General features: G+C 48.0%; 1 protein-coding gene across 3 annotated transcripts in view; it reads left to right on the forward strand.

Moving 5' to 3' along the window:
• Positions 1–2,442: 2,442 nt before the first annotated feature.
• Positions 2,443–13,053, forward strand: part of txndc16 (thioredoxin domain containing 16) — a 94,191-nt gene continuing 83,580 nt past the window's right edge. For all 3 annotated transcript variants that reach the window (XM_033027286.1, XM_033027284.1, XM_033027287.1), the window contains exon 1: positions 2,443–2,503. The gene's annotated coding sequence lies outside the window, so the exon portion shown is untranslated. The remainder of the gene's footprint in view (positions 2,504–13,053) is intronic.

Below are 13,053 nucleotides of genomic sequence, written 5' to 3' on the forward strand. Positions count from 1 at the left end.
CTCGCGAGCCATGGATGCTGCTTCAAGACTTCACTTACAATGGACAATAAAGGCAGCTGAAATTCTGCCTTTGCACCGTGGACTGCGCGCTGCGCAAGCGCAGTTTTTAAGATTTTTAAAAAGTCGACTGCCTACAGGACCGATCTGCGCATGAGCGGTTTTACACTTTTCTGCTCATGCGCAGATTTTATGGTTTTTAAAAGTCCACTGACTGCCTAGTGCCTACCCTGAGTAATTACTTATGGCACGTGCATGGTGCAAGTGAACCTCTGCCTCATCTGAAAAGACTCGGGGTCTTTGGATGGAGTCGAGGTGGGACGCCAAGGGACAGGTGCATCTGGGGAAAGTACCTGGGCAGGAGGTGGTTTGAAACATAGAAACAGAAAATAGGTGCAGGAGTAGGCCATTCGGCCCTTCGAGCCTGCACCGCCATTCAATATGATCATGGCTGATCATCCAACTCAGTATCCTGTACCTGCCTTCTCTCCATACCCCCTGATCCCTTTAGCCAAAAGGGCCACATCTAACTCTAACTTGAGTGGGAAGGGACGAGTTGACCAGGGAGTTGCAGAGGGAACGGTCTCTGTGGAAAGCAGAAAGGGGTGGAGATAAGATGTGGCCAGTAGTGGGATCCTGTTGGAGGTGGCGAAAGTTTTGGAGGATTATATGCTGTATGCGTCGGCTTTGGGATAGTTGCTCTGGCCACACAGGGGCTCTGTGCCCAGGATGAGGTTTTCCATACTAGATCATTGGAGATGTAATTCTTTGGGAAATGGGGGGTCCCCTCTTCCATTATAGATGAGGCTCTCACTAGGGTCTCCTCCAATATCCCGCAGCTCCGCTCTTGCTCCCTCTCAAGTTCAAGTTCAAATTTATTTGTCACATGCACCATAAGGTGCAGTGAAATTTAATTTACCATGCAGCGTTACAATTAAAAAAGGACACAATACACAACATAATTCAACACAGACATCCACCACAGCATTCTTCACTGGTGGAAGGCAATCCAGTTTAGACAGTCCTCCTCCTCCTCCCTTGTTCATCCATGGTCGGGGGCCTCCTCCATTGTCAGTGAGGCCCAGCGCAAATTGGATGAACAGCACCTCATATTTCGCTTGGGTAGCTTACACCCCAGCGGTATGAACATTGACCTCTAACTTCAAATAGCCCTTGCTTTCCCTCCCTCTCCATCCCCTCCCCCTTTCCAGTTCTCCCACTACTTACTGTCTCCGACTACATTCTATCTCTGTCCCGCCCACTCCCCTGACATCACTCTGAAGAAGGGGCTCGACCCGAAACGTCACCCATTCCATCCCTCCAGAGACGCTGCCTGTCCTGCTGAGTTACTCCAGCAATTTGTGTCTACATTCGATTTAAACCATCATCTGTGGTTCTTTCCAAAACTACTTTCCTAATATTGGTTAGGATGCTGGAAAAATCACAGTAGACAAAAATGCAGGAGAAACTCAGCGGGTGATGCAGCATATGGAGCGAAGGAATAGGTGACGAGACCCTTCTTCAGACCAAAGATCCTATACCGGAGCAAGATAGACTACTCCTGCTAAATGCAATGGGCTGACGTGTAGTACGCAACGGAACGGAACATGGGCCTTTTTTTCATCTATTTCCTTAACCCGACCCGACCTGACCCGACTCGCAGTGTTACGGGGGAACAGATTGTGCTAATAAATTAAAATTCTGAAAATGAGAAGATTTTTCCCAAATAACTATTATTTTTACGAGGATGTTTCCGTAACCGGCTTCCGTCTCCGCACTAGTTATCTTTGCTCCGTTATGGGATCTTTGGTGCGGAGACGGAAGCCGGTTACGGAAATGGGGCCGAAAATCACCCATGAATCTGCCCATGACCGTACTACGTCTTTTTCGTCGAGTGATCTATCTTGCTTGCTATAGGATCTTTTCTTCAGACTGATGTGGGGTTGGGGGCAAAGATATCTTTGGTTGGGGGGGAGGCGGGAAGAAGAAAGGATTAGGTACACAAAAATGCTGGAGAAACTCAGCGGGTGCAGCCAAAGATCCTCTATAATCTTTGGGTGCAGCATCATCTGTGGAGCGAAGGGAATAGGCAACGTTTCGTCCGAAACCCTTCTTATATTGGCCTCCGATTGGTGAATTTTGCAGTCAATCAGCCGTCCGTCCAGCCCTCTGCGCGTTACACAGCATCTGTTTGGCGCATCCGCAGACAATCCGAATGCCAAGGCGGAATGTTGCAACCAAAGTGATCGTTGCCCCGCCCCCTATCGCGCACTGACCTGTGATTGGTGGGCCCGGCGGTCAATCAGACACGAGGGCGGGGCTTTGGGATTGTCGCCCTGGTCACAGCGGGGCTCCAATAATGGGAGGATTGACAGCGGGAGCAGCCAATCGGCGATTAGGATGCCGACAGGGGACGTCAGACCCACCAATGATTGGGCAGCGGAGGCGGGCATTCGGCGGACGGGCACACGGCGGGCGGGCATGCCAAGTGCTGCTATGGTCTCAGGTAGGGCAGCGCAGCGCAGCGCCGCGCCTTCCCGCACAGTCACCGGGGTGTTTGCGTGCTGAATGATTCATGTGGGGTTGGAATATAAGTGGCATTTTGTGCTATTGGGATGGAAATTTAACAAATCTGTAGTTGCTGGAAATCTCAAGTGTGTTTGTCGCATGTACCGATAACTGAACAATGAAACCCTTATTTGCAGCAGCTTAACGGCCCTTTAAACACAATGCACTTAAATATACAATAAACAAAAAAAACATTAAGTTAATGACTCCTAATACCAATGTAGAAATAACTCGAAGAACCCGTCTATCGAACTGTGTAGGAAGGAACTACAGATGATGGAGTATCTCAGCGGGACAGGCAGCATCAAAGATGCTATAGCTCGCTATAGGATCTTTGGGCAGCATCTCTGGAGAGAAGGAATGGGTGACGTTTCCGGTCGAGATCCTTCTTCAGACTCCATCTATGTCTGAAGAAGGGTTTCGGCCCGAAACGTTGCCTTTTTCCTTCGCTCCATAGATGCTGCTGCACCCGCTGAGTTTCTCCAGCTTTTTTGTGTACCTTCCATCTATGTACCGTCCGTCTGTGGCACTACAATACTGAGAGCTACAGTGCCCTCCATGATGTTTGGGACGAAGATCCATCATTTATTTATTTATCTGTACTCCACTGTAATTTCTACATGGTGAAATCAAAACGCATAAAAACGGCCTTTAATAAAATCTGACAATGTGCACTTTACCCACATGTGATTTTTTAATAATTACAAATCTCAAATTGTGGAGTCAAATCTCAAAATCAACTGTTTGGAACCCCATTAAGAAGAAAGAGGCAAATAAATAAATGATGGATCTTTGTCCCAAACATTATGGAGGGCACTGTATATGCCCTCCTGTAAAAGACTTCCCTCTTATCCTTAAACTGTGACCCCTAGTTCTGGACTTCCCCAACATCAGGAATAATCTTCCTGCATCTAGCCTGTCCAACCCCTTAAGAATTTTGTAAGTTTCTATAAGATCCCCCCTCAATCTTCTGAATTCCAGCGTGTACAAGCCGAGTCTATCCAGTCTTTCTTCATATGAAAGTCCTGCCATCCCAGGAATCAGTCTGGTGAACCTTCTCTGTACTCCCTCTATGGCAAGAATGTCTTTCCTCAGATTAGGAGACCAAAACTGTATGCAAGATTGAGGGGGGATCTTATAGAAACTTACAACATTCTTAAGGGGTTGGACAGGCTAGATGCAGGAAGATTGTTCCTGATGTTGGGGAAGTCCAGAACAAGAGGTCACAGTTTAAGGATAAAGGGGACATTTTTTAGGACTGAGATGAGAAAAACATTTTTTACAATGAGAGTGGTGAATCTCTGGAATTCTCTGCCACAGAATGTAGTTGAGGCCAGTTCATTGGCTATATTTAAGAGGGAGTTAGATGTGGCCCTTGTGGCTAAAGGGATCAGGGGGTATGGAGAGAAAGCAGGTACAGGATACTGAGTTGGATGATCAGCCATGATCATATTGAATGGCGGTGCAGGCTCGAAGGGCCGATAGGCCTACTCCTGCACCTATTTTCTATGTTTCTATGTCTACACTGTTTACCCACCAACAAGCCCTGGGTTACCTGTGACATAAAGGCCCTTCTCAACCAGAAGAAAAGGGCCTTCAGGAATGGTGACAGGGAGGAGGTGAAACAGGTGTAGAAAGACCTGTGGGCATGACTGAGACACGGCAAGGACGACTACAGCAGCAGCGGGAAGCTTGAACTGAAATTTCAGCAGACCAACATGAGTGATGTGTGGAGCGGCTACAAGAAGACCAGTGGCCTGGGGAGGGAAAGCAATCAGTACTGGCCCAACGTGCTAAACCTGTTTTTTTTAATAGATTTGATGGTGGGGCCTCTGCCCACCCTGCTCCCCGACAAACTCTCCCCTCAATCCCCCTGGTCCACTTCCTCTGCCCTTTCTTTGTCGCACCTGACCATCAAGGCTGAGCAGGTGAGGAACGAGCCGAGCAGACTCCACCCAGGCAAAGCCACGGTCCTGATGGTGTCAGCCCTAGGGTACTCAAGGTGCGTGCCAGCCAGTTGTGCGGAGTACTCCAGCATATCTTCAACCTGAGCTTGGAGAGGTGGAAGACGTCCTGCATGGTTCCTGTACTAAAGAGGATGCGCCTCAGCGCTTCCAATGACTGCAGACTAGTGGCGCTGACTTCACACATCATGACGTCCTTGGAGAGGCTGATGCTCACTCACCTGGTTAAACCCCACCTGGACCCCCTGCAGTTCGCTTACCAAACAAAGATGGGGGTTGAGGACCCACCTGCTCCATCGTTCCTATGCTCACCTGGATAATCCGGGAAGCACTGTGAATGCCATGTTTTTTTTTACTTCTCCAGTGCTTTTAACACTATCCGGCCTACACTGCTAGGGAGCAAACTGACGAAGATGCGGATGGATGCTCCATTGGTGTCCTGGATCACCAACTACCTGACTGGATAACCACAATATGTCAGGCTGCAGAACTGAATCTCGGACATGGTAGTGAGCAACACTGGGGCCCACAGGGGACGGTCCTCTCTCCCTTCCTGTTCACCATCTACACCTCGGATTTCAGATATAACTCAATCTCTCACCACCTGCAGAAGTTTTCAGATGACTCTGCAGTTGTGGGCGGCATCAGTGAGGGGAGGGAAGCTAAATACAGAGGTATAGTCACCGATTTTGATGAGTGATGTGGGCTGAATTACCTGCAGCTCAACACCGACATGACTAAGGAGTTGCTGGCGGACTTCAGGAGGAGAGGAACACCCCTGTCCCCTGTCTCCATCAATGGTGTGGATCTGCAGTTTACCAGGGAGTACAAATACCTTGGAGTGTACCTGGACAGTAAACTGGACTGAAGGGACAGAGCCGGCTGTACATTTTGAGAAAGCTCTTCTCCCTCAAACTCTGCAGTAAGATGCTGCAGATGTTCTACCAATCGGTGGTTGCCAGAGCCACCTTCTTCGCTGCCGTGTGCTGGGGCAGCAGGGTGAAGGCCCTGGACACCAATAGGATTAACAAACTCATCAGGAAGGCTGGCTCCATCCTGGGGGCGGAGTTGGATTCATGGGAGGTGGTCTTGGAGGGGAGGATGCTCCTCAAACTGCAGAGCATCCTGGACAATACAGCCCACCCCCTCCATGACACACTGGTCAACCCGAGGAGTGCGTTCAGCAACAGACTGGTTCCACCAAGATGCAGGACAGAATGCCACAGGAGATCCTTCTTACCTGTGGTTATCAAACTGTACAACTCCTCCCCCTTCTGACATGGGGTAGACTGAGACGGACTCCCCTCCCCACTCCCCCCCCTCCCCAATCCTTTCAACTCATCACTTTAATTTCATTTTTAATTTCATGTTTCATGTATTATGTGTTTTTTTGACTGTTGGCAGATCAATTTCCCTCCTGAGATAAATAAAATTATATCGTATGATATCGTATTGAGTTTGACTTGATTGTATTGATGTATAGTAGTATCTGATTGGATAGCTTGCAATGCAAAGCTTTTCACTGTACCTCGGTGTACATGAGAATAATAAACCTAAACCTATGTCCTTAGTGCAACCAAAGATAGTTCATAGCTGAGATAGGTGTAGTGTTCAAGAGCCTAATGCTTGAAGCCGGAAGTCTTGTACCTTCCCAATGGTAGTAGCTAGATGAGAGCATGGGTCTTTGATGATTTTAGTTGCCATTTTGAGCCTCCAATAGACCCCTTCGATGGTGGGCAGATCAGTACCTGTGATGGACTGGGCAGCATCTATGGAGCATCTATGCTGCCTCACCTGCTAAGTTCCTCCAGCATTTTTGTCTACCTTCGATTTTCCAGTATCTGCAGTTACTTCTTAAACAGCTTGGACGGGGCATCTTGGTCAGCATAGATGAGTTGGGCCAAATGGCCTGTTTCCATGCTTTATCTTTCTATAAATCTAAGTCTGTGCTGACTCCCAACAGTGCAGTTTCATCAGTACCATCTCTATTTAATCTCCCTCCCACTCTTCCCTCTTGTTAAATTGTCCTCTAAACTACTCACTATTAAATGCCTATTCACTTTTTTGAAGGCACTGTCTTTGCTTCCAACAATCTTACATGCACCATATTCCAAATCACAATTGCACAAATATCTTTGCATCCTCCTTATATCATTTGCCATAATCATATGTGTGTCCCACTGAACTATCTGCTAATGGGAAACGTTTTTCTACCCAAATGATCTTTTAACATCTATAACATTTCCTCTCAGCTCTCTTTTTATCCAAGGAGAACAGACTCAGCTATTCCAACATAAGCGTGTGCTAAACTCCCATGACTTTGAAACCAATGTAGTATTCAGAAAATGCTGGAATAATTATTACTCTGATGTGTTGATGGAGAGAGAGAGAGATAATTCAACATTCAAGGTAAATTCAAGATGAAAACAAAAACAGATTTTATACAAGTAGAGGCATGTAAAATTAGGGAGGAAAGACACAACAAAGGGAAACAGGTTGTTATGGATGTTAGTGCAAGTTAAAATGGAGTAGTAATGGAACAAGTAAAACAGGGAGGGGGTTGTGTGGGCAGGGGAGGTTGTGGGGGGGAGGGGGGTGTGGGTAGGGGGGGTTGTGTGGGTGGGGGGTGTGTGTGGGAGGGGGGTGTGTGAGCAGGGTAGGGGTTTTGTGGGTGGGGGAGTTGTGGGGGAGGAGTCGTGGGGGGAGGGGGGTGTGTGGATGGGGGCGATTGTGGGGGGAGGGGGGTGTGTGGGAGGGGGGGTTGTGGGGGAGAGGGGTGTGTGGACGGGCAGGAGGGGTTGTGGGGGGTATGGGCAGGGGGTGTGGGGGTGTGGGGGAGAGGGGTGTGGGGCGGGGGGTTTTGTGGGAGGGGGGGTGTGGGCGGGGGGAGGGGTTATGAGGGAAAGGGGGGGGTGTGTGGAGGGAGGGGGTGTGTGGGCGGGGGGGTTGTTGGGGGAATGGGTGTGTGTGCGGGGGATTGTGGGGGGAGGGGGTGTGTGTGCAGGAGGGTGGTGAGGGGTGTATGGGTGTGTGTGGGCGGGAGGAAAGGGGGGAGAGAGCTCGGAGAAAAGTCGGGGGAAGAGCCATAGGGGAGGCAGGCAGGAGCCAGCGAGGGGGACCAGTGGTGAAGGGGCTGCAGCTGGCGGTGCGATGGGGACTCATAGTGGGCGCTGGTCGCTGGTTCCCCTCCGCCGGGATCAGAGTCTCCGCTTTCTGTTTGGCGAATATCTCCAACTCTGCGCCGTGCTGGGCTGGGCCGGGCTTGGCTGGGCTGGGCTGGCCGCTTCCGGTCCCTCTGAAAATTGTGTCTGGTTGGAGACCTCCGCCGGCCATCCAGAGCATCCCTCAGCTCCAGTAATGACGTGATGGCGCAGGAAGGGGCGGAGAGTCCCAGGGAATGACAGGAGAAGAGTTTAATCTGCGCGGTGCTGACTGGCAGGAGAAGAGATTCAGATTCAGATTCAGATTCAGATTCAACTTTAATTGTCATTGTCAGTGTACAGTACAGAAACAACGAAATGCAGTTAGCATCTCCCTGGAAGAGCGACATAGAATATGATTTCAATAAATAAAGCTATTTACATGCATACAGTCATAGTGTTTTTCCTGTGGGAGGAGTGTCCGGGGGGGGGGGGGGGGGGGTGATTGGCAGTCACCGAGGTACATTGTTGAGTAGTGTGACAGCCTGCAGGGAAGAAGCTGTTCCTGGACCTGCTGGTCCGGCAACGGAGAGACCTGTAGCGCCTCCCGGATGGTAGGAGGGTAAACAGTCCATGGTTGGGGTGAGAGCAGTCCTTGGCGATGCTGAGCGCCCTTCGCAGACAATGCTTGCTTTGGACAGACTCAATGGAGGGGAGCGAGGAACCGGTGATGCGTTGGGCAATTTTCACCACCCTCTGCAGTGCTTTCCGGTCGGAGACAGAGCAGTTGCCATACCATACTGTGATACAGTTGGTAAGGATGCTCTCGATGGTGCAGCGGTAGAAGTTCACCAGAATCTGAGTGGACAGATGGACCTTCTTCAGTCTCCTCAGGAAGAAGAGACGCTGGTGAGCCTTCTTGACCAGAGTTGAGGTATTGTGGGTCCAAGAGAGGTCATCGGAGATGTTGACCCCCAGGAACCTGAAGCTGGAAACACGTTCCACCTCCGTCCCGTTGATGTGGATGGGGGTGTGCGTGCCGCCCCTAGACTTCCTGAAGTCTACAATGAGCTCCTTGGTCTTCCTGGAGTTAAGGGTCAGGTTGTTGTCAGCGCACCATGCTGCTAGGAGCTGGACCTCCTCCCTATAGGCCGACTCATCGTGGTTGCTGATGAGGCCAATCACCGTTGTATCATCTGCATATTTGATGATGGTGTTAGTACCATGTACAGGTGTGCAGTCGTAGGTGAAGAGGGAGTAGAGGAGGGGGCTCAGCACACAGCCCTGTGGAACGCCGGTGTTCAGGGTGAGGGTTGAAGAGGTGTGCTTGTCTAACCTAACAGACTGGGGTCCAGTATCCAGTTGCAGAGGGAGGGGTCGATGCCCAGGTTACCGAGTTTGGTGATCAGTTTAGAGGGTATAATGATGTTGAATACTGAGCTGTAATCGATGAACAGCATTCTTACGTAAGTGTCTCTGTTGTCGAGGTGGGAGAGGGCGGAGTGAAGTGCCGTTGAGATGGCATCCTCCGTACTCCTGTTCTTGCGGTAGGCAAACTGATAGGGATCCAATGTGGGGGGTAGGCAGCCTTTGAGATGTGCCAGGACCAGCCTCTCGAAACACTTGGTGATGATGGGAGTAAGTGCAACTGGGCGGAAGTCATTGAGGCTCGTCGCAGTGGAGTGTTTTGGCACCGGTACGATGGAGGTGGATTTAAGGCACGTAGGGACAATGCTTGGACAAGTGACAGGTTGAAGATGTCAGTCCAGACGTCTGTCAGCTGCGCAGCACAGGCCCTGAGGACACACCCGGGGATGCCGTCAAGGCCAGCAGCCTTACGTGCATTAGTCCTGCTCAGTGCCACGTACACGTCGTAGGGGGTGAGTGTGAGGGGTTGGTGATCAGCAGGGAGCACAGCCTTGATGGCTATCTCTAGATTGTCCCAGTCGAAGCGGCCATAGAAGTGGTTAAGCTCCTCAAGGAAGGAGGCATCGCTGGATGTGGGGGTGGTGTTGATGGGTCTATAGTTAATGATGGCCTGGATGCCTTGCCACATGCGTCGGGGGTTGGAGTTGTTGTTGAAGTGCTCCTCAATCCTGAGCTTATGGCAGTGCTTGGCCTTCTTGATGCACCTCTTCAGGTTAGCCCTGGATGAACTGTAGGCTCGAGCATCGCCTGACCTGAAAGCTGTTTCCCGTGCTTTCAGCAGTAGCCTGACCTCGCTGTTCATCCATGGCTTCTGATTCGGGAATATGGTCACCCGTTTGAGGTAGTTGACACTATTGATGGTGGAGTTTATAAAGTCCAGAACAGAGGATGTGTAGGAATCAATGTCCGTGTGGGAGTCAAGGGTGGCCTGGGCTGCAAACGCCTTTCAGTCAGTGTTTCCAAAAAACTGCTGAAGTGTGGAGTCCGCTTCCTCTGACCAGACTTTAACTGTCCTCACAGATCGATCTGTGCAAGCGCGTTTTTTAAGATTTTTAAACCTCGCTAACTTTTACAATATGCAGCGCTATCGCGTACCATTTTTGTGCAAATAGAAAAACCGCGCAAACCGGATCAGAGTTTTAGTTATGTACTAGACTAAGTGGGACCTGTTGGGTCCCATGTTCACACGGGAGGGCTGGTCCCCCGATGCAGTATGGGTACTGTGGGCTGAAGGGACTGGTTAGTATGGACATTGTGGGCCAAATGGATTCTTGAGGTGGCAGCTCAGTCACTCAAGCCTGATGTGCTGGCAGCTCACTAACGGCTGGTGGACTAACAGCTGACTAATGGCCATTCTTTGAAATTCCACTTCAAGCCAACTGCCGTTTTTTTTGTTTTTTTTGCAGTGCAGCCTTTCAAAACAGATACCACCACCAACAACAGCCATTTTTTTTTGCAGTGCAGCCTTTTAAAAGCAGTTACCTCCTCCAACAATAGCCATTTTTTTTGCAATGCAGCATTTCAAAGCAGATACCACCACCAACAACAGCCATTTTTTTCCCCAGTGCAGCCATTTAAAAGCAGTTACCACCACCATTAACAGCCATTTTTTTTGCAGTGCATCCTTTCAAAGCAGTTACCACCACAACGACAGCCAATAGACACTTTTTGCAAGCATTTTAGAACCAATAGACACTTTTTGCAAGCTTTAGAACCAATAGAGACACTTTCTGCAAGCATTTTAGAACCAAAAGACAATTTTTGCAAGCATTTTAGAACCAATAGTGATACTTTATGGAACCAGTTTAGAACCAATAGAGACACACTTTTTGCAAGCATGTTAGAACCAATAGAGACACTTTTTGCAAGCATGTTAGAACCAATAGAGACACTTTTTGCAAGCATGTTAGAACCTATAGACACTTTCTGCAAGCATTTTAGAACCAATAGAGACACTTTCTGTAAGCATTTTAGAACCAATAGACACTTTTTGCAAGCCTTTTAGAACCAATACACTTTTTGCAAGCATTTTAGAACCAAAAGACAATTTCTGCAAGCATTTTAGAACCAAAAGACAATTTCTGCAAGCATTTTAGAACCAATAGTGATACTTTATGGAACCAGTTTAGACACACTTTTCGCAAGCATTTTAGAACCAATAGACACTTTTTGCAAGCATGTTAGAACCAATACACACTTTTTGCAAGCATGTTAGAACCAATAGAGACACTTTTTTGCAAGCATGTTAGAACCAATAGAGACACTTTTTGCAAGCATGTTAGAACCTATAGACACTTTTTGCAAGCATTTTAGAACCAATAGAGACACTTTTTGCATGCATTTTAAAACCAATAGAGACACTTTTTGCAAGCATTTTAAAACCAACAGAGACACTTTTTGCAAGCATTTTAAAACCAATAGAGACACTTTTTGCAAGCATTTTACAACCAGTAGAGACACTTTTTGTAAGCATTTTAGAACCAATAGAGACAATTTCTGTAAGCATTTTAGAACCAATAGACACTTTTTGCAAGCCTTTTAGAACCAATACACTTTTTGCAACCATTTTAGAACCAAAAAATACACTTTTTGCAAGCATTTCAGAACCAATGGAGACACATTTTGCAACCATTTTAGAAACAATAGACACTTTTTGCAAGCATTTTAGAACCACATTAAGGGCACTCACAGTTGAGTATACATGTGTTCAGTGTTAGTCACAGCTCAGAGAGACATGACCCTCAGGCTTTCAACATCTTGCAGAGACTGAGTGAGGCACACCACTTCCAGGTTTTATAGTCCCTCCCCCCTCCCACCAGCAGGGGCAGCAGAGAGAATGGCAATTAAAAAAAACCCATTAATATCTCTTGATTTTCCCATCGATGGGAAAAATCCTCCGGTCCCGAAAGGCGGAGGGGGGCTCTGAGCGAGGTGGCCAAAAATGACGGCCATAGGTGGCGGCATTCTCTCCGAAATCGCAGCACAGTGTGCCAAAAGCGGTCAAGATCAGACTTTTAGTAATATAGATAGATGGATGATTGAACCAGTGGGAAGATCATCAGCCATAAACATTATCACTTTTTCTTTCTCTCCAGATGCTCACTGAGCAACTGAGCATTTTCATCATTTTTATTTTATTCCAACTGTGTGTTAGGTCTGGAGGCTACAAAGTTCAAATTTGAGAAATGGAGTGCTGTATCTTAAGCTAATGTCGATCTTAAATGGAAAGGTACAGTAAGTCAGGGAAGCTGGGGATGTCAAAGTTGGACAATGTGGAAAACTAAAGTAACAAGTCATCGGTCATTTAAGAAGAGATGAGTTATTCTGAATTTCCTTTGTCTGGCCACATCCTGAGGAAATCTCCTGACCTGGGCTCTGTGATTGAACTCGTGTCCAAGGATAGAGTATTCGATGCAAATCTGAGTTTGCTTTGTCTCTCTTGAGTTGGTTATACTGAATTAAACACTCTGAAACCTTAAGCATTCCGTCTTTTCCCTTTGCATGCTCAGTTGTACAAGGCAGTTGGTTTTTCTAATTCTCCCTTTATCCTTTTTATGATCCTTCTTTAAATCTGTTAGATGTTTTAATTTTTGTTTAGCTATTTTATCACAAAGAAAATTATCTTCAGTTTATCAAATCTTTATGGAAGCTGAGCTCAGCTCTGTTGATTGTCAGCTGCACACAATGGCATAGCTGGCAGAGATGCTGCCTCACAGCACCACAAACCTGGGGTTGATCCTGATGTCCGGGTGCTGTCTGTGTGGAGTTTGCACGTTCTCCATGTGGGTTTCCTCCGGTTGCTCCGGTTTCCTCCATATATCACAGCTGTAAAGGTTGGTAGATACATTGCAAATTGCCCCAGGTATGTTGAGAGTGGATGAGACAATGGGATAACGTAGAACTAGTGTGAATGGGTAATCGATAGTTGGCACGGACTTGGTGGGATAATGGGCTGG

This window comes from Amblyraja radiata, chromosome 9, assembly GCF_010909765.2.
Source record: "Amblyraja radiata isolate CabotCenter1 chromosome 9, sAmbRad1.1.pri, whole genome shotgun sequence".
In the NCBI taxonomy this organism is placed as follows: Eukaryota; Metazoa; Chordata; class Chondrichthyes; order Rajiformes; family Rajidae; genus Amblyraja; species Amblyraja radiata.